At 33.2% G+C, this 27,448-nt stretch overlaps 1 protein-coding gene and 1 pseudogene across 1 annotated transcript in view; one reads left to right on the top strand and one right to left on the bottom strand.

Moving 5' to 3' along the window:
- Window positions 1–27,448, bottom strand: part of NEGR1 (neuronal growth regulator 1) — a 769,326-nt gene that overhangs the window by 718,027 nt on the left and 23,851 nt on the right. The gene's annotated exons all lie outside the window — the stretch shown is intronic.
- Window positions 8,639–9,571, top strand: LOC102540720 (profilin-1 pseudogene; annotated as a pseudogene).

Below are 27,448 nucleotides of genomic sequence, written 5' to 3'. Positions count from 1 at the left end.
ATAGGTAGTGTTCTACAATCTGAACTAAAAGACGTTTCATTTTACAGATCTCATTCTGTTGCCTACAAAATGATGTCATTTCTAATACTTGAGAGAGGGAGAGAGAGAAAAAGAGACAAGAGACAGAGAAACATGGAGATACAGAGAAAGACAGAGACAACAACTCAAAAGCACATTTGAAATATACTTGATAATTTATTTTCATCTAAAATTGTTTGTAGGTTTAACATAATATATCTAAGATTTGTTAAGTAAACAGTATCATGCAAAGACATGAACGATTATTATAATTATTAATTATAATTAACACAATGATTTAACTACAGGCTATAATTTTTCCATTGGTTTTAAAAACTATGCATTTAAATTTATTTGGGGATGTTTTCCAGTAGTTTTCCTAATAGCTTGGCATAAGAGAGTGAATGAAGACATCTGAACATTAAGACCTGATTACAAAGCTGAATCTTACTGCCCTGTGTTTCTCAATCAGACAGCAGAAATCGAACAGATGTGCATTGCATAAGTGAATGTCTATTCTTTTAAACATATGCAAGAGATATTAGCAGAGACCTTCAGACCAGAATCTATGTTGAGAAAGCCATTGCTTACAATTTAAACAGAAAGGGCATTTTTCATTGTTTTTAAGAATTCTCTATTCTATTCTTGCTTATGAGCAAAAAATACAGAATCAAAAATACTCTTGGTAATGATTCTGTCAAGAAATTTAAACGATATTTTAATATATTTTGCTTACCTAACAAATTTGTAATACATTTTAGAAAATATTCATAAAAATGATTAAAAAAGAAAATATATGGTCTTTGCTTAAGACAATCTAAAAATATCTTGAGAAATTATGTATGGTAAAATTACCTATTCAGGGTTATTGTAATTGCCAGGTGCCACGTATATACTTTCTCATGTAATTCTCACAGCAGCCCTGTGGAAATGTCTATTACTATTTATAGATGAATAAACCAAGGACCAGAGAAGTAACATATTAAAGATTTCCTCATGAGTAAATGCAGAACTTTATTTGAACTCAGGACTGCCCTGATTCAAGTGACTGTAAATTATTATTCATATCACACTGTCCTTCATTTCTCATCAGAGCTGGATTAAATGGGATAAGTTCATGGTGTTTTTTATAATAAAGTTAGTTTATGATTGTTGTATTTAAGATGTAAATCAAACTATTTTATTTAAATATGAGTTTTGCATTGGTACTATATTTGAAAAATATCTTGTTAGTATTTATATTTCTTAAAAATGACAATCAATTTTAATATATTTAAAATTTCTTCTCACTTCATGAAATAATCAACTTTATAAAATAAATTCTTCACCAAAATCCCCCTAGCAACATACCCTGTGTTAAGCAATTATTTCTTTGAAAAGAAATAGTTAAAATAGCTAAAAAATAAGGAAAATATATAGTTAAGAAGCTAAGACTATTCCTATATATTTGTCATTTAGAAATTTACATATTAGCTATATGCTCAACATCAATGGGCATCTAAATATATATAAATTTTTTTTACTAAACAGTTCTCATTAACTTCTGATGGATAGTCTATCTTGATTAGTAATTATTATCTCTTTTTTAGAATTGGTCATTTCTACATGATACATGCACACCAGCGTTCACAGCAGCACTATTTATAATAGCCAAGATGTGAAAACAACCTAAATGTTGATCGACAGATGACTGGATAAAGAAGCTGTGATACACACACACACAATATACTACTACTCAGCCATAGAAAAGAATGTTGCAGCAACATGGATGGATCCAGAGATTATCATACTAAGTAAGCCAGATGAAGAAAGACAAATACTATATATCACTTATATGTGGAATCTAAAAAAATGATGCAATGAACTTATTTACAAAACAGAAACAGACTCACAGATATAGAAAACAAATTTATGGTTACCAAAGGAGAAAGAATGAGGGAAAGGATAAATTAGGAGTTTGGGACTGGCAGATACAAAATACTATATATAAAATAAACAACAAGTTCTTACTGCATAGCACAGAGAACTGTATCCAATATCTTGTAACCTATAATGAAAAAGAATATACATATATATGTGTGTGTGTGTGTGTGTGTGTGTGTGTGTATAACTGAATCACCATGCTGTACACCAGAGACTAACATTACATTGTAAAATGACTATACTTCAATAAAAAGTAAAAAATAAGATAATTTTTAAAAATGTAAATGTGACTTCTAAAATAGATAGTCTCATGTAGTTATTTACTCTAAGACAGACAGAAGAAATTCAAATCTTGGTCAAGACAATTACTCTTCATAATAATTAATAGCAATTTTAACCCAGATAACTCCTAGTTTTGATTTTAAATGATTGCTGTCTTATGATTTTGAAAGAGAGTATGTTTTTGAGGATTGCATTAAGAAGAACTTAATTAGCAAGGAACTGACTTAGCAAGAGAATTATATTGTAGAATAAAAGACCTAAGAAGACAAAAAGTTCACAAAAGTAATTATTTTATGGATTAAATTTACTATAAACTAGCCATAAGTATAGTTTGAATGGAAATGAAATAACAAATATTCAAAATACCTACTGGCTTAATCAGGGTCTAAATTTTTATGTTAGTGGGTATTTATGTGATGTATCACTAAAATATAGTTATAAATTATGGATTGTTTATATTTCAAAAGGGAACTTTATTGTTAGAAAACTAAACATATTACAAAATGTTATTTTATTATCACAGATATTTTTAAAATAAGAGCATCAGGAAAAAATGCCTACTATAAAAATGAAAGATCAAGCAAAAATCTAAGTATCAAATAGTCACATTTTACAAATGACATATGTGCCCTCTTAGTGTTAAAAATGAATAACACCTAGAGGACATAGACTTGCTTTCTGAATCATCAGTGTCACAGGGCATAGAGTTTATTGAATATCTAGAGAATGATGATCTTCCCAATGGCAAAAGTTATAACCTTCTATTCCTAATTATCTAGGGAGAGTTTACATTTGACTCCATGCACAAATTCATACATTCAGAAATTCTCAAGTTGCATTAGGAGATTGATTTGATCTTTGGTCACAACCCACTATGTTTATCACTTACTATTGTAGCTATTAAAAATAAATATTTACCAATATGCTCACAATATATTCTTCTAATGTTTATTTCTTAATAAAATGATGGCATTCCCGTTCTTAGTGCCTTTTGAGATTCAGAAAAGGAAGTGATTCAGCAACTAAATTAACTGTGTCATGTATATTTACTTTTATATTTCTGAGCTCTATATTTCTAACAAAATAAAAAAGATCATCCTTTTTGTCATACTTCTATTCTGTAACTTTAAAAATGGTACTGAGAACTGTAAGGGCTCAATTATTATATTAAAGTAGGTAAAATGTCCATCTATGCCATTTTTACAAACAGCTACGAAGTTAATCTTCTTCAGAGGAAAATGGAACCTGTATGCATGTAAAGCATCTGATTACAAAATACTATGGTTATATAACAAATTTAAGAGTATTCATGACTTAAATGAGAAGACACCATTGGAAAGAGTCTGGACTTTGGAATCGGAGCTGGGACGTACACTGTTGGACTTAATGGCTTTGAAACCTTGGACAAGCAAATTAATTTTCTTGGAACTTAGTTTCCACATCTCTAGATAAAAGCTACTTCATGGGAAAGACGGGAGCATGAGAAGCAATGTTATAAAACATAGTGCTTTATAAATAAATAAATACTAAGTGGAGAGAAAATTGTTTAAAATAGAATCATCCTGACTGCTATTCCCAGAGTCCTCTAAAGATGTGAAGTGCTTGCTGGGAAAACATCCCCAAGTTAGAGAAATTGAGGCAAAGGGCAAGGCAACAACAGAGACCACGAAGGGAAAGATTGGGAAGAGGCTGCTTTGCTTGAGACAAGAAAAATCATTTTACTCCCAAGAGGGAAGGACAGAGAAAACCAGGATGATATTACAACGCTAGAAACTAAGTAGGGAAGTAGGCACTGGGCATTTTCTTGGAGTGAAGGAGCTAAAAAACATTCTGAGAATGTGAATGTTTATGTTACATTTGAAGTGGCTGGCTTTGCTAAACTTAAGTTTAGACCCTTCCTTTATCATAACAAGCCCTTTGCTATAAACTGGGGATTTCCTCTTGTGGAAATACATGTTAAGAGTCATGGTTGATGTGGTATGGATAAGTCACTGTATACTCACAAACAAGCAAAAGTGAGCATTTTTTTAAAGGGACATTAATGTGAATTCACAAAGCATTGGGGAAAGCTTTAATTTCAAAGGATGTGGACCCATAATTTTAACCAGTGTTATCCAGAGCACAATCAGTAGTTTCCAGACAATGGAGAAACACTGCCTGACTTAGAATACTGGCTTCTCCTTCTATTGTGTGTCCTTGGGCAAGTTACTTAACCTCTCTGTGCCTCACTTGCCTCACTGTAATGATAAGAACAGTACCTGACTGACAATGCTGTAAGCATTAAATAAGTTAGAACATGTAAAGTTTTTAGGAAAATGCCTGGCCCATACAAAGAGCTTTAAATACAGGGTTACTGTTAGTACTGAGAAAACACCATGTTACCTTCCACCACTAGCTATCATTATGATGTAAAATATAGCAACTGGCATAAAAATCTTAAGGGTCTTAAAAAGGAAGTCTTGAGAACACCTATGGATGATCGGAGACTTTTGAATGACAGAACTCTCATGTCTCCATTCAGCTGTATTTATTTGAGGAAAATGAAACTCAAATAGTCTAATCCTGTGGCATTTTAATAAAGTTTTGCTTCTCACAATTCCGCTTCTTAAGGTGAAGGTTATAATTAGGGTGACAGAAAACAGAATAAGGGAATTATCACATAAAATCACTTGGTTGTGTGTATTGCTGTCACCATGCTGTTTACACGTCTACTCAAAAAAAAAGTCAAAGAAGAATCCGAGCAGAATTCTGCTTTAATCTATCCGCTCCATCTGTCTCTCTTCTCAAGCACAATGCAAAATCAAATTCCTCATTGAAGGAACTTGGGGTTTACAAGTCCATATGTGGTCATTAAATCATCAATTTCATATTTATGAAAATTACCTAAATTACTTTTCCAGCTCCACTTGTGGAAAAGCCCATAGAGTCTCAGCATGAATACTACCATTCATGCTACAGTCATGATTAAGCAAGGTGATCCTGGGGTCTACGGTATTAGCTCTTATAGGTATTTTTAATTGACAGTCATATTATCACAGAGAGGAGCATATATAAAACAATATTTTATTGTAAATGACGTTTTAGTTATCAAATGTCAATTCTGCCATTTGATATTTTAAATCGGTCAGAATTATATAATAAATTTCATATTTTTCCAAAGTAAATGATCTAAATTTTCACACAGGTAGCATTTATCCACTGAAAGTTTTTAAATCTTCATTGCAAAAGCAGTGCTCAAGTATGAGGCAAGTAAAATGACAATCTGGAAGAAATACTTGAACTAATTGTTAAATCTTGTCGTGTTACATCATGTTAACCAATACTTCTTTTTATTCATTTTTTTAACTTGATTTTTAAAGAAACCTAATGATCACAGTCTTTGATGTATTCTAAAATGCCTGTAAATTACAACTTGTTTAGAGAATTAGGTTCAAAGAATTAGATTCTCTGATTTCAAAGAAGTTTTCCCAAATAAGAATATCTTTTCCAAAATGTAATGAAAATTACTTTTCTAAATTCCACATTCTTCTAAGACATTCTGGTTTTATCAAAAAGCAAATTTTGTACAATGAATAGAGCACTGTGCAATTTTTCTCCTCATTCCGTTTAAGAAGTTAGTAAAATGAACAATCAATCCACAAGACCTTTACACATTTGCTCAGTACATTAGAATGTATCATACAGATAATCACTAGTTCAGTGGGAGTTCTCTGATTGCAGAGGACTTCACTATTTAAGTAACCACATTGAGTAGGATATACTGCAGATTTCAGTGATGGAAGTATCATATGAATCATTTGCCAAACTAATTCTAGCAAAGCAAGCTGTCCAAAGTTGACATTAAAAGTTAAAATCTGCTCTTTAAGAATGGGTTTCCTATACCCCTCACAAATTTTCTTCAGCATAATGATGATAAATGATTTCAAAAATTATTTGTACTATTACCTAACTCCTAAGAAAACATACTGCTGATTAGTAAGAATGGCACCAATGAAGTTATCTGTATAGCTTTATTGTAGAAACTGATTTGCTGATATGAGGTAATCCCAGATAGGTCTCAAATGCATTTCACAAATCATCAAATATGTAAATCAAATTACGGCATTGTTCATTACAAACAAAAATACAGACCTGCTGAATTAATATAAACAAAGTAAAAAAGGCCCTTAGCTAGTTTTTGAATCTCAGATTTCTTTCCAAAATAGTACTCTTACTTGGTCACTTTCAATCTTTTTGTTTATCTTATATCCAAAGTACACTCTGAATTGGTTCTATTCATCTACTATAAAGCTGAATATTACTCTAATTTTTCAGTCAATTTGAATTCTAATCTCATGGTATCCAAGATTCTATCATCTGTGTCCAACTTGCTGTCATCCAAAACTTAATAAGCTGACTCTTGTTTTAGCCTCCCAAACAGTAAACTGTAAAATTATTCTGATCCTGGAACTACATCCTGCCATTTAAGATTTAATACAGCCTTTTGGGTCGACCCGAGTTGCTCATAAATACACATTATTAAACTATTCTAATAAGATGTGCACTTTGCTAATAATCACTAGTATTACTGAAAGTTTTTCTTCTAATCTCTAAAGATCATGAAAGAATTCCAAAGGTACCCAGGAATGACTGCATCAGTGATTCATGCTGTGTCCAGAATAATATTGCAAGTTCATGATGAATCAAACCATGAAACTTGTTGGCTAGAGGAGCAACCAAGGAGAACAGGGAGAGAAAATAAATTGAGAGACTGTTACTGTATATACCCATTACATGTCCACTCTGCAGACTAACTCTGGGAGACTGCCCTGCTAACAACATCCGTAGCTTCTTTTCACATTTCCCTTTCTTTCTTTTTGTGAAATGATTTTTCCTTCCCTGTACTACCTGCTAAAATGTTGTCTCCTCTGTAAATTCTTTTGATTTAAGAGAAAAGTTTCTGAATCAAGACCGTTTGGCTATGAGTCCTTGCTCACCATTCAAGACTGAGATCTGGGACAAGTTCATGACCTCATTTTGCACCCTGTTCCTCACATTTAACATGAGGATAATGGCAATACCTATCTCAGGATTGTTCTCAAGATTAAATGAGTTAATACATAAAAATGACTTACAATTATAGTACCATGCGTGTTTGCTATTCTTATTCTTCTTACAATTATTGTTATATGAAATCTCGTTCACCTTGACAGAATATATTACTTTATCATGTTTTTGCCAAATGACTTTGTACCTATCTATTCCAGAACATATGACATTGTAATAATTTTGCTTTTTAATTTGTGTGGTTCTTATATACTCAACTAGAGAGCAGGAGCCACGTTAAGTTAATGGCATGCTCTTTTGAACACAGATGGTCCCTCATCAATTTTATTTTTAGGAAGAATGGCAAACAGAAAAATAAAGAAATAAAGTTTTGTAAAGGAAGTAAGATTTTGGTCTTGCTTTAGGGCATAAGTCTGGTAAGAACCTCAGATAATTCACCAACGCACAATCTCACCTATACAGATGCAGAAGGAATCTACTAAACACTGGTTCATAAACTGCCCGCATCTGGATCATATGGGGGATGGGCATTTAAAAAACTACAAACCAAACACGCTCACAGCTACTGAATCAGGAGCTCTTAGAGTGCCCTTAGAGTCTGTATTTTAATAAGCTTTCAAGGTAATTCTAATGCATAGCCAAGCACATAAACCATGTCTATGCTACATTTTAATCCACTCAGGTAAAGACATTCAGCTTCCTTTCAGAGAAAGTGACACATACACACACATACACATACACACACACACAAACACAAGAAAAAATCTACTTAGATAACTGAATGAGCCGTGTTACCAACCATTACCATGGTCATAACTGTGTTATAGCCTAGCCTTGAAAAATAATGTCTATAAAACTGTGTGCTGTGATAGATTTTTAAGTAATACTTTTTCCCTTAAAGTAATAGAAAATAGTTTCAATTGTATCATAGTGTCCTTTTTTTTTTTTTAATCAAGTGTTTTTTGTATATCTGGAAGGACAAGGAAATATACTCTGTGGCACTGGACATGAGAGAAGCAAAGGGAAAATAATGACCAAAACAATTATATTTCCATGAACTTCATTCTGTTTCTACGCAAGGATGAAGTTCCCTAACCTCCCCAAGCCTCTTTTATTCTGCCCACTCAAGAACAGCAGGATACCGGGCATCTGAAAAGCAGGAAGATGACAGTGAGTTAAAAGGTATGCAGTCATGTTCTGAAAAACAGCCAGAGGCTGTGTAGCCAGGATCCCATTTCTCAACCCAGATATCTACAGGGTAAAGACATTTCTGTCAAATGTCTGTGTTCATTCACCAAATTCTCACAAGCATTTATAATCTGACTATACGCAGAAGAATGTAGATACCCTGAAATACAGCGAAAGTAATATGGCTTCTATTCTCAAGGAACCGAACATCTACAAAGAGATGTTGCAACGTATGTGAATATGTATCAAGGCGCCATTCCTGTTAAAAGTGTAAAACCGAAGATAGTTTTGAGGAGGGAGTAGCAATCCCTTACGGCTGCCCTTCTCAGGAAAATTTTTACACAGGAAGTCACGTTTCTTTCTGGCCTCAAAGCATGTACTGAACGTGAAGAGAACAGGGAGAGAATGGAAGGAGGAAAGTATCACTGTATGCTTCAGCAGAAAAGAGTGAGCTAAGGTGCAGGCATGGGAAAGCGGAAGATGTTCTTTGGGCATATCAACATACAGTGTGGCTGGAGTACCTAGCCTTTGTGAAGGTCGGTGTGTCTCTGATGGATGAATTGGAGGGCAGCAAGAAGATAGGAAATAGACAGCTAGCAGAGCCGCAGTCCTGACGGCAGCGCGTGCCCCAAGCTCTCCGCCTTCCCCCGCCCGCGGCCCAAGCAGCAGCCCCGCAAGCAGCCCCAGTAGCAGAGCGAAGGCCGGGTAGACGCCTACAGCGACAACCTAATAGAGGACGGACCTGCCAGGACGCGCCATCCTGGGCTATAAGGCCTCGCCCCCCGTCTGGGCCGTCCCCGGGAAAACCTTCGTTAACATCACACCTGCTGAGGCTGGTGTCCTGGTTGGCAAAGACAGGTCAAGTTTCTTTTTGAATGGGCTAACGCTTGGCGGCCAGAAATGTTCTGTGATCAGGGACTCACTGCTGCAGGACGGGGAATTCACCATGGATCTTCGTACCAAGAGCACAGGCGGAGCCCCCACCTTCAACATCACTGTCACCGTGACTGACAAGATGCTAGTCCTGCTGATGGGCAAAGAAGGTGTCCACGGTGGTATGGTCAACAAGAAATGTTATGAAATGGCCTCCCACCTGCAGAATTCCCAGAACTGACCTCGTCTGTCCCTTCCCCCACCACTCCCCACTGCTTTTGCACCCATCTCCTTCCCACACACACACAAACACCATTTTATTTTATATATATTACCCTACACCCCTTATTGCTGCCAAAACCACATGGGCAGGGAGCCAGGGCTGGATGGACACCTCCCCCTACCCATACCATTCCTGTGTGTGGTTGGAAAACTTTTTTGTTTTTTGGGGTTTTTTTCCCGAATAAAAAAAGAAGAAGATATGAAATAAAATAATGTTTTCAAATGCACTCTTAAAATATGAAATCCAAAGTGTGTATTACTATTTTCAGGAAGAAGGAGCAAAAAATGTGTAAGATCTGGAGGCAGGAAGTGCGGTACTCTGAATAGTAAGGAAAATTACTTACTGGGGATAGAAACTACATAATAATGGGAGAGGTGAATAAAGTGAGTTCTGGGGAGTCTACTACTAATTTCATTACCAACACAGCCACTCTAGGTCCTGTGCGCAAAGTAACGTGATTAATTATGCGTGAAGACAACATCTGAGAGAGTTAAGAACTTGGAATAATCTTAACAAATCGTATTTGTGAAGATCAATCTTTTAAAATGAGATCATGAAGATTAAAAAAAATAACTTCAAGACTGTACTAAATACAATTTTGAAATAGCCTTACAAATATCTTGTCTATCATTGGAAATAATCAATAATTGGTTCTCCTCTGTGTGTTCAATCATAGTCTAAATTACGATTTTTATCTTTGGGGTATTCATTATTGATTATGGGCTATCTCCCTCTGAAAAGGGACTTTCTATGCTATAAAATAGGGTCTAGAGAAATGAAGGAGGGTATTAACAAGTTTGTCTTTGGGTTCTCTTTCCACTGAGATCCTTGAATGTCTGAACAAGTCACTTTCAGTTTGCCTAAGCCTTTCCTGATGTGATAAGATTCATTTTCCTAATATTTCAGAGTACAATTTCAGAGTACAAAATAATCTACAGAGATTTCTGTTATGAAGAAAGAGCAATTAAGATTCAAGTGATACTGTGTGCTTTGCACCTGAGGATTCTAACCCAGGGTTAAATTATATTGTTATAATTCTAGTTTCTGTTTGCTCAGGATAGTAAAAAAAAAAAAAAAAACAAAAAAACAAAAAAGAAAAAAAGGCTTCTATACTATGCTGAGTTTTCTAATACACATTTCTGGCTGCAATTGGAAAATGCAAAATTCTGATGTTTACTATTTTCATATTATTTCTTGTTTAACGTACCATGTTATATGAATTTTTCTAAATGTTTCCACACATGAAGGTTAAAATTGAGAATGGTCATATCAACATATAGATCCATCTGGGTCCTATGCAATACTAGTAAAGAAAATACTTTTGAATAGAAGAGATACACGTGAATGTTTAAAGAAAGTTATATCATATACCTTAATTTTTCACTGTTAAGACTCGCATATGAAAAATCATGATAAATTCCAGAACTACAAATCATTTAAAGCAAGTGTGTTTTTATAGTTTTCTCTAGAACTTTCTCTAAAGAGTGAACTACTCTATTATATGTGAAGGTTTATTTATAGACAGCAGATGTTTATAGACCTGATGAGGATTCTAAAACCAGAGAATCAAATATTTAAAATCAATTATCAAGTAAATATAAATCAGACTAAGAATTTTGATTTGCACATGTTCCAGAATATTATACAATGAGAGGCATTGCTACTCAGTTTCCAATTATTAGAAACGTAAAATAGAAAAGTCTGCAATTTTCTTATATTAGGCCCTTTGTTCCTATTTTATTAGGGAGGCTTGGTGGTATGGAGAAATTTGGAAGGCCTAGAGATGTGTATTCTCACTTTGGTTTTGATATACACTGGTCACATGACCTTAGGCAAGTCCCATATGAATAATACATACATGCAATGGAGTTAATAACTGCCTTCTGTGTGGTTCCTATAAGCGCTAAACAGCATTAAATGAGATAGACAACTTAGTAAAGATCCAGGACAGCACTTGGCAGCACCTGGCACACAGTAGGTGCCTGGTAATTGTTTTCCTTACTCCCTTCTGTTTCTCCCACCCTGAAGACGATATTTCATTTTTTGTTTCCTATCTAAAATTAGTTATTTGTGATTTAAATGTTTAATAATCTGTAACTGGTTACTTTTCCATCAGCTGCTCTAAAAATGTCAAATCATCACGTTTACTAGGCAAACTACTCAGTAGAGACACTATAAAGAACTTCTCACATCTTCCTCCTTCCTCCTTCATCAAACAACAGCCATTTCCTTGGCACTGTGATCAATGTTAACAATATTAACAGAAATGGCATATGGCCCCTGCCCTTAAGAATCTCAGCCTCTAGTAGGAGAGACAGACATGCAAACAATTACAATATAATTGAATCTATAATCATGTAAATGCATGAACAGTTCAAAATCTCTCCTTTAATTTTATAGTGGACTCTACAAACAATGCAAAATATCCATATCAAATTGATTTGGTAAATATTTGCTTATTATCTGCTATGTGTTAGGCTGATGAAATTTAAAAAAACAGAAACAGACTCACAGACATAGAAAAAAAACTTATGGTTACCAGGGAGGGAAGGAGGTTGCAAGGGATAAATTAGGCACTGGAGACAGCATAAAATAGATAAACAAGTTCATACTGTACAGCACAGGGAACTATATTCACTAACTTACAGTAACTTACAGTGAAAAAGAATATGAAAATGAATACATGTCTGTTCATGTATGATTGAAGCACTGTGCTGTACACCAGAAATTGAAACAACATTGTAAACTGACTATACTTCAATAAAAATATATTAAAAAATAAAACAAATAAAAATAAAAGTAAAACAAACATATCAGGGACCATAATAAAAGTGGAGCTGTACTTGACTCAGTACATGTCAGGAAAGTGCTCCTGGGGCAATGTTGTCCCCTTTCATCTGTCACTGGAGACCTAGCAATGTGACTTCAGATAGAGACGTGTGTATCCTACAGTTCTCACTCCTTTAATGATGTGGATCTACTGCATTTCATCTGGAATAACCATTCTTGATCCTCAGTGTTCCTTCCTTTCACTCTTCATAAAAAGCCTCACATGTTGGTATAGTCCAGCAAGGTACTCCTCTTCCCCAAACTTACACAAAACACAAAGAGTGAGTAACAGAAAAATAAAGTGTGGAAACTGGACAGGATAAAATCAGTGGTGTAGAACTAGCACTGTACCTCATACCATGGAGCTTAGTAGTCAGATCAGACTGAGTTACAGGAATAAAAAAGACACTTCTCAGTAAGATACTCTTCCTAAAAGGTCTACACTGCATTGCCGTTCCTAGTAATGTTCAGGAGCCTCACTTCCCACCCTATGAAGTCTTCCAAACCACTGACAGAAATCTTAGTTCACATGGACTTGCAGGGAAATACTTGATTTCCATTTGTCTGATGTGAAAAATGAAAGCCCAGATAGGTTAATTGTATTGCCCAAGGTTACTGAAAATTAGTAAATGATAAAGCTGAGATTCAAACTCTGTCTCATTCCTGGTCTGCCCTACACAACTGCAAGGAGTTATAGCTACAAAGAAAGGGGGCACTAACTCTGCCAGGAGGCAGATTAAAGAATCTATATGTAAATACTCCTATAGCATAGTGTTATTAAGTTGTCAGGGTATGATGTTATGCTTCTATAAAGTAAGGTAATATAGTTCTAGGAGGACAAAAGATTGCTTTATATTAATACTATATTTGAAAACCATTATGTAATATTAGTGAAAGATAATATTAATTAAACTCATACTAGTTATGCCATTATAAGAGATAAATGTATCGTGCTATAAATTAAGGACAGCTAAAAATGAATAACAAAATATGCCTTTATGTATCTTAAAATAATTTTCAATAACATGTTCTATATCTATATAAGAATGACTCTGATAATATTTAGAATATATAATAATGTAGAATGATTCTTCTTTTTTAATCAAGATAGGTCCTACAAATCATATCAAATTATTTATACACCATGAGGGTTACTTCTTGCCTCAATTAAATCACTGAACATGTCCTTACAAATACTAAACTTGAAAGTGTTACATTGATTCTTTAAAGGGGTAAGTCTTAAATAGGTGGATGAATAAGCTTTTACTTAGTGGGGGAAAAATAGTATCTATCTCATATGGTTGTTCTGAGGGTTAAATGGGAAATAATCTAGAATTTTTAAGAATGGTTTATGTGTCTGTTTTCACTGTCAGACTTCGGGAAAGAGTCTGTCATAGTCTCAGTTCTGCGTTACTGTCAAAGCACTCTTAATATTAGATACATTCCTTAAGTAAATAAAGTTATTTTTCCTATAAATATTATAAAACTATAACTTGACTACAATTCTAATAGTGTAGAAAAATGAGATCTGTTACATGGATAAATTTACTGGATTATATCCACTATACTTATTAACTCCCACCATCTAATTATATGCACTAAGAATCTCAAATATTACATTACTTATAGGACTGTTTTATGCCACTTCAAGTTATTTCTAAAAATAAGCATGTTAGTTTCTATGTGATGTGAAGTCTGGATAAATACCATTGTGCTGTTGGTATACACTTGATCAAGGTTTTTAATTTAAATGGGAATGGGAAACTAAATTCTCTTTGTTTTAGGTTAATAGGAGATTTATAGGGAAAGCTAGATTTATCCTTTCAGATTTACCTAAGTATAGCATCTTAATCTGATTTTCCAGTGCACCATATTTAGTTCCTGATCCCAAGTTAATTCTATGTGTCTCATTAATAATTGATTTTATTCAGTATTCTTATTTTGTTTTGGTAACAGTATGTGGTAGAAAACTTTTTCCAAATACATGTGAGTTCCTCATTTATTCATATTCAAAATATATATTCCAGGATGCAAGGAAGGATTACTTCATCTAGGCTGTTACAAATGCCTTAGCTTTTCCGTTACTCATTTTGAGATGTGCACCTTTTTAGAACTTTCTCTCTCTGACATAGCCTATCTTTTACTTTAACTGTCTGAGAGAGGAAGAGATTTTAGATCTGTTGGGTTTTATAAACCTCTTCTATTTTACACAGGATGATACATGATTCAAGAATTGTCTACCCAACAGTATGAATTCATACACATTTTCAACTTTGTTTAATATATTATGTATAAAAGTAAAACACCGCTTCTGCATCTTCTACCTCACACTGCCAAAAATTACTAGTTAGGAACTGTAAATACAGTCAGTTCAATTAATTCTCATTATTCACAGTTGTTATGTTCTATTAAGTTGCTGCAACCACTGAATCAGCAAATATTGAACCACTGCCTGTGGGGAAAATACAAAGTTCAGTTCCTGGGACCTCTGGTCACAATGTTTCATCATCTGATCAATACATAGCCGATCTTTTTTTGGTATGAGTTTCTGTTTTAAAATCCCTTAACATTTAACACATTAAAACTCACACCTTTAACATGAGTTGAAGTTTCATTAACTCATTGAACTCATGGCCAACAGCACTAAAATTCTTGCCTGAGTGAAATTTACCAAACACATGAATTTTCTCCATAAGACACATCACAGCCTTTTGTACTGAGGAATACTAGACAGCACTTCAGCACTATGCTTGGGGGTCATTTTAAACAGTAAAATCACGAACAAAAACCATGAGAAACAAGAGACTCTAAACAGACTGCAAAAAGGACACTTGTTTACAGTATGAGAGCTGAAATAAAAGACGCGAAATCACCTTGTTTGACCTCAGCTGGGAATGTGCGCACAGGCTGACTCAATTTTCTTGCTCTTCTGCACTTACCTACAAATGATTCTGAAGTACCCTGAGTACTGATTTGAGGGTTACAAATAAACCAAAGAGAATTTGCAAATACCGAATAATACTTGCAAATAAAATAATAAGGATCAACTGTATATTGTCTGAATTTCCATGCTGGGTCAGCCAGCCCAATAAAGTTTTCTGACTGGTTGAGAAGGGTTTAGAACAGATTTTAAATAATGTATTCCATAATGAACTAAAATTATTTTAAAAATGTATCAGTCTGAAAGACTTATAATGCTGTTTCTACTGGAACAATATGAACTTCATCAGGAAAGGAGATTCTTTCATGCCACCACTCTACCAAGTTTCTGAGTCAATGGAACAGCCATGGCATCAATAATTTCTAACACTGCAGCACATTTTAATGTAATATGACATTAATTTATATTTTAATGAATCAGACAGATTTTGCCAATACTGTAGCCAAATAGGCATCAACTATTAAATTACATTATTTCAAAATAATATAGAAGAATACTATTGGTTATAAGATTTTCTTTTTGCTATTTATTTAGAAAATTCAAACATTAATTTTAAATATATGACAAATATATTTAGATGACAGAAATATTTGAGCTTGGCATAAAATTCTCTGGATATACAGTGATGAAATATAACAACAACATTTCATTTTAAGAAAATTCCTAAGTAAATATTCCAGTAATCTAAAAACAACTCTAAATTCTAGATGTCTAATACACATCTCTAGAACTAAGTTTTGTAATCTAAGTCTCAGTGTAAGTTTCAAAATATTATTGACATAAAATTCTATCTTACTAAAAAAACTAAATCTTAAATGAAAGTAAATTAATAGCTATATAAATGGAATACAAGTTTTAATTTAAGAAATCAAAGTATTAATTATTTAATATCCTACTAAAATCTTTACCAGTATTTGTCATAAAGTGCTTATTCCCTCAAAATACTTAAATCCCATTTTTGCAATGAGATGACTGCAGTTTTCTTATCACAGAAAAGTGTTTTGTCACATTCGATAAGACTGATTTTATCTGTTCATTGGCTATTTGCAATAACCTAAAGTAACAATCCTACTTCCAGTCTTTTGCTCCTTCTTTCCATCAATTACTCTTCTAAAATATAATCTCGACTAGATTATTCTGATACTTGAAAAAACTCGCAGCCAACAAAATAAAACCCAAACTATCTTCAGTCTTAAAAATACCTTTATTGTAGTATCCTTGTCCCGTTCTCTAGCCTCACCTCTTGCCATGCCTCCTCCACACATTCTACTCTAACAATAATGTAATAACTTTAATTCGCCCCAAACATGCTTTCGTTTTATGTCTCTGTGACTTGCACCCCTATCTTAGAATCCCTTCCCGTTAGCCTGCCTAAAGATCTCTTACTTATTTAAATCCCTCAGGCACTGCCTTCTCTGCAGAGTTTTGTCTACTTGCTTTGAGAAGCATGTCGATCGTTTTTCACTTCAGAATTTTTCACGTCCATTTGTGGCTGTCAATGTCAGATAGGAGTAGGCTTCCACAAGACTTACAGTGTCCTTGTCTATTAATATTCCATATTTTGTATTATTTATTTTGTAACAAAAATATTAGCATAGTGCTCCTCATAAAGTAGGTGATAAATAAATGTGTGTTGAATGACTAAATGAAATTAAAAGTAACCTTTGTCCACTCCACATTCACTGTAAATTCGGTTTAATACAGAACACAACAGTGGCATGATAATTCTCCAGTCAATAAAGATTCATCAGTAACGAGAGAAAATGGGAAAATATTTTCATTCATTATACTGTTAGCAAAACTCACATTTAAAGAATTAAAAGTATTAAGCATTTGATGAGAAATTCATCAAATATCACTGATTGAAATATGTCAAGCTTTATTTTACCTTAGATTTCCATACCATCTGCTTTCAATGGATCTGAAGTATTGTGTAAGAGTAGGAATTAAATGCAATAAAATATAGGACTGATAACAGCTAACAAAGAATGCTTTAATTACCTGGGCACTTTTTTAAGTACTTTAGCTATTTTGATTCATTTAACCCTCGTGGCATGAAATGATATAGGAGCTAGTTTATCAATCTACACTACGAACAAATAAAATAAAGATAGAGAAGTTAAAAATAAATAAGTAAAACAAAACACTTGCCCCAAACTACTCAGCCAATGGGTGCAAGAGCCAGAATCAAATCCAGGACTCCCACCCCAGAGCCCATGCTCTTAATCACTACTTGACAACCCCTCTAGTTTAGGTGAGAGAAAGATGCAGTAGGTGTCAGTAGACCCTTGCTATGAAATAATGGCTAACCTGACCATTAAATTACAGTCAACATGTCCTTTGACACACTGCAAATACAAATAATTTTTGATTATTGAGATCTTATTCTGAACCAAGTACTTTGCATATTATTCTATAAAACAATTGCACAATTGTACATGGCCAGGTAGTAATGTCTTAATAGTACTTGTTGACTAAATGAATAAAAGAGAGGGTACCAAGAATAGTTTTAGTACCATTTTACTTTTTAGAAAAGAGAAAATTTAGATAACTTACTCACTGTCAAACAGTAAGCAACTGTGCCAGGATGGAAATTTAGGTATTTCTAAGAGATGATGCCTAACTGGATGTAAAAGTTACACATTAAACTGAGTTTCAGTGAGTATTATATTTCTGTAGATAATTAAGTTAAAATTCCCCAAATTCTTTGAGTTCTGCTGTTTCAACCTCCTGTGAGGAATACAGTTTGAATTATCTAGAGGTATGGATAGGAGCACACTTATTAAACCCTCTCTCAAATACCCATTCATTCATTCATTCATTCAACAAATGTTTACCACACACTTTGTATCAGATGCTTTTTTAAGTGCCAGAGATACAGAAGCAAGCAAATCAAACAAAACTCCTTCCCTTATGAGTTTACATCCTACATCCATATATATTTTTCAATAACTATATAAAAACATAGTATGTCAAGCAGTGATAGCACTGGTCAGAAAAGCGTAACTGGCAAGGTGACCCTTGATTAGAAGCCAGAAGGAAATAAGGAAGCAAGCTAAGTGGATGATTAGAGAAACGTTTCAAGATTAAACAACATGTGCAAAAATCTTGAGAAAGGAGCATGATTAGCTAGGAGGGTGAAAACCAGAGGCAGAGCCGTAGGAGATGAAATCAAATCAATTGTGGGCAGATTATACAGGGCCTTGTCAGTCATTTTAAGGTCTTTGGATTTTACATCTGATGAGATGGAAAGTAATTAGAAGAGTCTGAGCAGAAGACTGACATCTTCTGACTTACCCATGTAATAATGACTGTTCAACATTTTGGGGCTCTGTTGAGAAATGGTTGTTGGAGGGCCAGGGGTTAAGCAAGGAGAGCAGTTAGGAAGCAGATATTGGAGGTTTGGGGCAAATGTAGATACCTGTTAAAAGCCCTGTCAATATAGTCTACACAAAAATAATAATAAATGCTTTTCTCTTGTTCTTATATTTAATGAACAAGTATAAGTTTTTCATTGTTCTTCTAGTAATAAGGTATATTTTCAGAATCATTTGTTATATGATAAATGGTAAAACTTTTTATCCCATGTATTTATTTATTTATAAAATCCTTGGCTAAGAACTGAAAAAAAGAGCATCAGTAAGACATAGTGCAAAAATTATAAACTTTGCAGCCAATATACAGAAATCTAATCTTTGCCACTTCCTAATTCTGTGGATGTCATTAAATTAGTTTACTCCTCTTGTCTTTGCTCTCTAAATCTATAAAATATGCATAATATGATCATAAATTTAACTGAAATACATTTAATTGAAAGCTAGGGTCTGGGCTAGGTGTTGAGTAGATACTGGTAACCTCTGGCCCTTGCTCTTTAGACATTTAATGAGTGAGAGTGGCATTAGGTAAATATTCAGAAATATTCACACAAATAACTGTTTAATTTAAAATTGAATAAATATAATTAAAAATAAAAAACTAAGCAATAAAATTAATGCTAATATTAATAATGCACATTGAATGTTTTATAGAGAGTACTGGTCTATAATTTAAGTGCTTCATGGCTGGAACCCAGTATTTTAAATAATGATCAAAGAGAACCAAAGAGCTCGCTATTACTGGAGAGGGTCTATCATTCTGAATCTCCTCGAACACAAAAAAATTGAATAAATAAATGCTCCTAGTAAGTAGCCCAGAAATTTTCATCTTCCCAAGGAAATCACATGAGGATTTTTATACAGAAATAAGAAATTTTTGCAAATTTAAGCAATTTTTAAGGTATCTATGCATTTGTAAAATTTCAATGGGCTTTTCTAATATATTCCTGATAATTTTTGTTGAAATTTCTAGGGACCAAAAATAAAATATCTGTTGAATAAATGAATGAGTGATTGGTCTAGTATTTAAGCTCATTGGGAAATGAAAAATTCATTGATAGCAGAAGAACTAGAATACTTTAAACACATTTACTTATCAAATATATAATAATTCCCTTAATGTATTATAATATTACCCTTCTGGCTATTTATTGAAGAGACAAATGCAATATGACAAATAATCTCACAGAAAGAAATTCTTATTTTTCTGTTTAAAGATTATGCCAATTTTTTTGTCTTAAAAATAAACATGCTAGGGCAAACAGAGTCACAAACTAATTTCTATTTAGTATATATTTGCAAGCATTTTTGTGTTAACATATTACTTTTATAGATTATGAAGTAGTTACCTTCGAACATTTTTGAATAGTATTCAATACCTTACTAACTGTATATAACAGATAAATTGTTAACTCTTACTTTCATAAGAGGTCATAATTTTCTCTGCTGCTTAAATAATATTTTTATTGGAACACTAAAAATGGAAACTTCTGATTAAAATATTGTGGGTGCTCAGCCATGATTCATCATAAGGGTCATATTCACATCTACCAATTTTTAGAAACACGTAAAATGTAAAGACTTTTTGTAGAATACTAAATCCTGATATAAAATAGACATAATAAGAAAATACTGATCTTCTAAAAAGTCAAATAATACACAGTACATATTCAAATTTCTTTAACTGCCTTACGATATACATATACACTTGTTTTGTTCAAATCAAGGTTCATAGAAGCCTACACACTGCGTTTGTTGATAATGCCTACTAACATTCTTTTAATCTATAAAAGCTACCTCCATTTGTCCCTTTTCATTCCATTCCACCACTGAAGAAACATCATTTTTCCTACGGACTTTTCCATTTCTGGCTTTGGCTGATTCAACCCTCATTGTTTTGTTTAAATATTTGTCTTATCTCCTATATTTCCTGTAAATGTGTGATTAGTTCAGAAACTTGAAAAGAAGCATGCTCATTATCTACGGCAAGATTATTTTATGTTTGGGGCTGAATATTGCTTCTTTTTACCTCATTAAGAATCATGTGATATCTGGTTGTCAAACTTTCTGGTGATTTTAAGATTGCTCAGGATATTCAATGGTTATTAGAACATATTACTGAATTATTGTTAATGTTACTTGTGATAGCATAATAGGGAAGAACAAATCTGACTCCATATAGACCTGTTCCTTTAGTTCTAACTCTGTGCTCTATTTTTTTTTTTTTGCTTAGTCATGCTGGTTTGGCACCTTTTGTAAAAGAATGTTGCCTATAACCTGAAATATACAGAAGGGCCCATTCTGAAGGCTCTGATCTTTAAGGATATAACACTTACGCATTCATACAGAGATAAAATGTTGCAGAACAGAGAATAACATTTGTCTTGTTGGGAGGTTTATAGGTAAAGCATGACAAGGACAAAGGATTACAACACCAGGAAGTTTGCAACAACCAACTGCAACCTCCCCTACTCAGTATAAAAGGAGCCTGAACTCTGACTTGGGTAAGATGGTTCTCCAGGACATTAGTCTGTCACCTTCTCTGTCTGCTGGCTTTCTGAATAAAGATGTTATTCCTTGCCACAATACCTCAACTCACAATATATTGGCCTGTCATTTAGCGAGCAGAATGAATTTGGACTCTGTAGCAATAGTAGTATTTTCTTAAATCTATTTATGAGTGACTTAATATAATACCTGGTATTTGCTTCAAAATATTTGCAAAGGAAAAAAAAAGTATGTGTTTATAGCAAACAAGATTGGCAAAATGCTGATATTTATAGAATCTGGATAATGCCATATGTAAACCTGTATTTTTTTTAACTATTAAAAGTGTATAATAAAAGTTTTAAAAATTTAAAATATAAAAAGTGAACTTTATAGTTAAAGCAAAATATAGCAGGGGTGAAGTCCCATTAGTTTTGATTCAGCGGGGGAGGAATTCATTCTATCTTCAATTCTTAGCATGATGCCTAGCACATATGATACAGGCTATGGAACAAAGGAGTTAACTAATTTGAGTATGTTTTATAAATACTGCATTCCTCAGTAATGTATCAAGTAAGCTTTTGAAAGAAGTATATCTTTTTCACCTTTTTATAATTTGCCTGAAGTATAATTACTTGCACATTGTTGGCTCCTGTATTGGTTTGCTAGGGCTGCCATAACAAAGCATCACAGACTGGACAGCTTAAACGACAAAAATTTATTTTCTCACAGTTCTGAAGGCTAGAAAAGAGCCTTCATTTCACTTGGAAACATCTGGTACCCTATCAGATAGACTGTGGGAAAATAGTACAAAGAAATTTTATCATGCAGTAGCAATCCTACAAGAATAGAAAGGGTGAAAATACACTATTTTATTCTGTTTTGCTACCATATTTTCCAGAAAGTTAGCCTCTGTTGCTACTCAGTAATTTATTTTAACATGTTCAAATTCAATGTAATGTATATTTTTATGATTGGTCCTGCTATCCTATAAGAAATGTAAAAATATGACATGGAGTCAGTAACTTCACACACACTTACTGATAGTGAATTGTAAGAATAATTTAAGATTATAGGGTCTACAAAGAAAATATAAACCCAAGCTCCTGATTCAAAGGAGTTGACATGTGATCATGTGAAATACAAGACAGATACACGAAACAACTGGAGAACAAATAAGAACCAAACATTGTGGCAGAAATTATAGATACAGGATTTCAGGTAAATATATACGAATATGAGCATGGAATATGAAATAAAACTTAATATTCATACAGAAATTTAAATTAGATTGAGTTTAAAAAGGGAAAATGAGAGGAGAAATGTAGTTCCAGACAAAGGAGCGTAGGCTAAAATAATAATAATAATAATAATAATAATAATAATAATAATAATAATAATAATAATATACCTTTAAAGAAGTCTGATTTATTCTAATATCTGATTTCCTTTTTTTTTTTTTTTAACAAATATCCCAAATCTTCCATTCAACATTTGGGAGATTCGTAGTAGTATCAGAGATAACAAAACCTTGACTTTTACTACCTGTATTTGTTAATTTTATGTGTCAACTTGGCTAGGCTATGGTGTCCTGTTTTTTTGGTTAAACCCACTCTAGAGTTTGCTTTGAAGGTACTTTTCAGATATGATTAACATTTAAATCAGTAAATTCTAAATAAAGCAGATTACACTCCATAAAGTGGGAGGGCCTCACCCAATACATTGAAAGCATTAAGAGCAAAGACTGAGGTTTCCCAAAGAAGAAAGAATTCTCCTCAAGACTGCAACGTAGAAAACCTGTCTGGGTCTCCAGCCTACTGGCATGCAATACAAATTTCCGACTTGCCAGGAAACAGTTCCTTAAAATGAAACTCTCTCTCTTTCTCTCTCTCTCTCACTATGTAGACAGATCAATAGATAAAAAGATAGATACATACACAGGATATACACATATATCCCATTGATTCTGTTTCTCTGTAGAAATCTAATACACTACCCTTGAACTGTAAGTACTTAACCTTTCTCTCTAATTAGTAAGAAGAAAATGGTTTTTAAGCCTTAACATATACATGCATATTGTGACATTCAGATAAAAGAGAAATGATAGAAAAAAATGATTGGTAATTTAACTACTGTTTTGTTTAATTAAGGACGATGAAATACAAATTCCTACTTTCAAATAATAATCAAATTTAAAAGAAATATGCAAAACAAGCCAATGAAGACTACTTACTTTCTTGTTTGCCATTGTATCTAATGTATCAGCATACACAGCATAAAATATCCTTTAATAATCTTGCATTTCTGTAACACCACATACATCAGAGTTTTTAAATAAGAGAATGATACACTTGACTGTGAAATTCCTTTCTTTTGTCCATTTTTATCAAAATTTCTGTGACAGTGATTGTATGTACTATTTTTGACGTAATTAAAGTCTCAGCCTCTGAAATACTTTTAAAGTAATATGAAAGCCCAGAAGAATGTGATTTTCCCTGCCAGCAGCAATCTGCAATAGGGTCTTATCTATACAGTCTAAACAGCTCACCCCACTGGGAAATAGCAACCTCCCCATTAAGGAGATGGCATTATTTTTCAAGATGATCTGTTCCATGTACTCCTACTCGGCATGCTATCCATAATTCTCCAGATAAATTGAAGAGACTGAAAGATTTATGAACTCATGAATTCCTCTCTTGTAGGGAACCCCAGCAGAATTCACCAGAGGATTTCTTATGCCTACGTGAAGATCCTTTGGCAAAACAGAAAAAGTGCAGAAAGAGTAATAAGACATTAAAATCGACTCCTATTTACTAGACATTCTCTTACGATTGTGTATAAGAAAGAGCGGGACCACACTATACCTTGCAAGGTCATACTACATCTTACAAGGGGCATATTATGTGCTGCTGACCACTATATCTTTTCTCTATCAGTTTTACATTGATTTTTTGAAGCAAGGGATTATTTTAAACGAAAGAAGATATATACATTATGCAGATCTTCTTATGAATCACATTTGTCATAAAGATTAGATTAGCAATCTTCTAATAATTGCAAAATATTTACTTTACAAATATATATATTAAAAAGCAACACAAAATAAAGGAAAAAAATGCACTATTTGTTTGAATGACTGATTTTATCCTTATAATGAAACAGTGTTCTGACATTTCTTCAAATAATTTTTCTTTACATTAAAGGAAACAGCCAGACAAACTTATTAAGTGACTTCCTCAAAAAAAGATGATTGATTAGAGAAAAGAGTTTTATTTAGAAAAATTTCAGCACATTATTTTGTGTTTTGGAGATGTAATGGTATTTTGGCTACAAATAATTGACTATATAAAAATACTTTCTCATTAGCCATTAGGAATCCTCCCATAGTATCCACTTGTGAATTTTTACATAAAAATGTGTATAATCTAACTTCTTAGGGTTTTGTCGGTGAATTTATTCAAAATTCTGTTACCACTGTGGTCTTAAGTCAAGGTCCTCTCAGGGCTCAAAAATCATTTCAGTTATCAGTATACCAAGCCCTAGCACCACAACTTGGGTTTCATAAACTCAAGTCTCACGTCGCAATTCTAGTACATGTCTGTAACACATTTGTTGATTTCTCTTCTTCCATAACTAAATTCTTTTAGAATATAATTCCTATGCAGAATGTACAGTTGACTCTAATTTATCTGTAAAAAAATTTTTTTTCAGAGAGGAAGAGTGTGTGTGTGTGTGTGTGTGTGTGTGTGTGTGTGTGTTTGTATGCCTGAGAGAGAGAGAGTGAGAGAGAGAGAGAGAAAGCACAGATTTAATATAGTGTTTCTTTGGGCACTCTGGATTAATCAGGATGAGTGCTCATTTGGGGGCCTACAGATAAAACTCCCTAAAAGTAATATATGATCTATACTACATAGTATAGAGATTTATAGATATAATAGTATACGATGTAACTTCACATCACGCAGTTCAGACATTTGATTATACATGGTCACCCTTAGGGCAAAGTGAAATTTTCTAAGTTTAGAATGCAATTGGATTCCTAAGGAACAACGGTGATGCCTACCTAAGAGAGATAAATATTTGCAAGTTGTTTTATTGGGCTTATCTGTTGTTTTAATTAAATAACTTTTTTTCAACCTCAAGCAATAGATTGATAAGTACAAAGACAGTAGAGGTTTCATGTAATTGGGTGCATTGGCTCATATAGGTCCAAAGGTGTGAAGATTTTTCAAATTATCTGATAATGTAGCTGCAGAATTTATACTGAGTTCATTGGATAGTGTTTTTTGTTTAAGACATTGGGCTATAATTCTCCACTTACTCATCCATCAGCTCTTCCTCATTGTCAACAAAGACTGTCTAATAGTTCCATTGTCATTCTCTCTCTTTTGAAAATTCTTGAAGAATTAAAAAGCTCACGTTAGGATGCTTTGGGCACTCTCTAGGAAATCCTTCCATCTCATTAGGCTAGGTGCCCAGAAGTTTAGGCATGGAAGACATACAATGAATTTCAGATCAAGTCACAGAATCAGAATACTTTTATAAAGTGACAATAACCTTGAGGATGGATTAAATAATAAATCAACATTCAGCTTCACTTCAATACATAAATATTTTTGCCAAATCTTGGGACATAGCTAAGTACAAATCTTTTCCAATCAACTACAGCAAAGAATATGGAGACAAGGAAAAATAAACTAGGAATAAGTATTATATAGGAAGTTGTTCCTACAAAAATAAGTAAGTGTTCATAAAAGAAGAGATAAATACTAGAACATTGTGTTACCAGTAGAAATGAAAATACAGAGCTGTAACAGATTTCAAAGTCATTCCTAATAGAATAAATATAAGAAATAAGATACAGGAAAAGTTTAATCCAATATGTGTATCTTTAACTGTAATCAATAGAAATATTACTTTTATCAGGATATTGGCAATAGACTCAATAATAACTCAAAAAAGTATAATGAATGTGTACTGAATTCATGATATTGAAATGGACATTTCAGGAAATTGGGACTTGTCCTGGATATGTTGTTGGAAGAAAAAGTAATCAGCAAAGAGACACTAGCTGAAGCTGAAATGCAAGATTAATCTAACATGAAAGCCTTGAGTGATAGAATTTTTAAAACTCCATCATTTTACAGATGAAAAATTGAAACCTGAAGTGGTTACAAATGTTCCCAAGGTCAAAGGAAAGAATTTCCCAGGCAGGGCTGGAAAACATCCTTTCACAGAATCAAGACTAACCTATGTTCTCTCCTTACTCAAATTCGACACATACCCCAAATTCCACCTCAAATCTTACTTTGCCTCTGTGTTTTTGTATCATGAGTATTCGTTCTTGGCTCAATTTAAATATCATGTATTGTTTTTATAAGGCATTTGCTATGTAGTACACTGATAACTCTTTCATAGGTGTGTTTCTTACTGCAACAATCAAATATTCTTGTAACGAACAGCATCTTTACTACTCTCCCTTGAGACTTGGCAGAACTGTATGCATTTAGGATGCACTCAAAGAATGCTTGCAGCCTGGATGAAATCAATGAGTGAACACTGTCACCTCTCAAAGCATCAAGTTAAAGTTCTGAAAGCTTCTGTATTTTCAAAAATGATACTTTAGCTCTTACTTTATATATACATCAAGAAAGAGCATTTGATGCAGCATATGGTTCAACATGTTTTAATTGCCAGTTACAAGTTATTATATTTTATAGAAAGTGTCTTGTCATTTTCATTTTATTATGTTTATTATTTCTTTAAAAACTTCTCTTCTTATTTCTAGTGAACTTTCCCAGAAACTTCAAAGTCATTTTTTTTTCAGATATTTCCTTAGAAGATTTGTATACCCACCTCTATAAGTGTAATTAAAATGCAAATATTTCTATCTATAATTTAATATGTTTTTATGCTTCTTGTGTCAATTCTACTTATTCATCATAATTAGTATGCCCTGAAATGAAGCTGAAGTCTAACGAAAAATAAACCTGTGATCAGGTCCATTTTTCACTAGAAATTACAGGCAAGTTAAGTAGTCCCCTTGTGTATAAATCTAATATGCACAACGCTATTAATAGAATTCAATTTATTGTTGGAGTAACTGACTTCACTTACAAATGATGTGAATAAAATAATAGACAGCATGAATATAATTCAGATCAAATTCATGAAAACCAATTATTTTATTTGCAGCAAATTGAA

Source organism: Vicugna pacos, chromosome 13, assembly GCF_048564905.1.
Source record: "Vicugna pacos chromosome 13, VicPac4, whole genome shotgun sequence".
Classification (NCBI taxonomy): domain Eukaryota; kingdom Metazoa; phylum Chordata; class Mammalia; order Artiodactyla; family Camelidae; genus Vicugna; species Vicugna pacos.
Note: the sequence above shows the minus strand (reverse complement) of the source record. Positions and strands in the feature narration are given on the sequence as shown.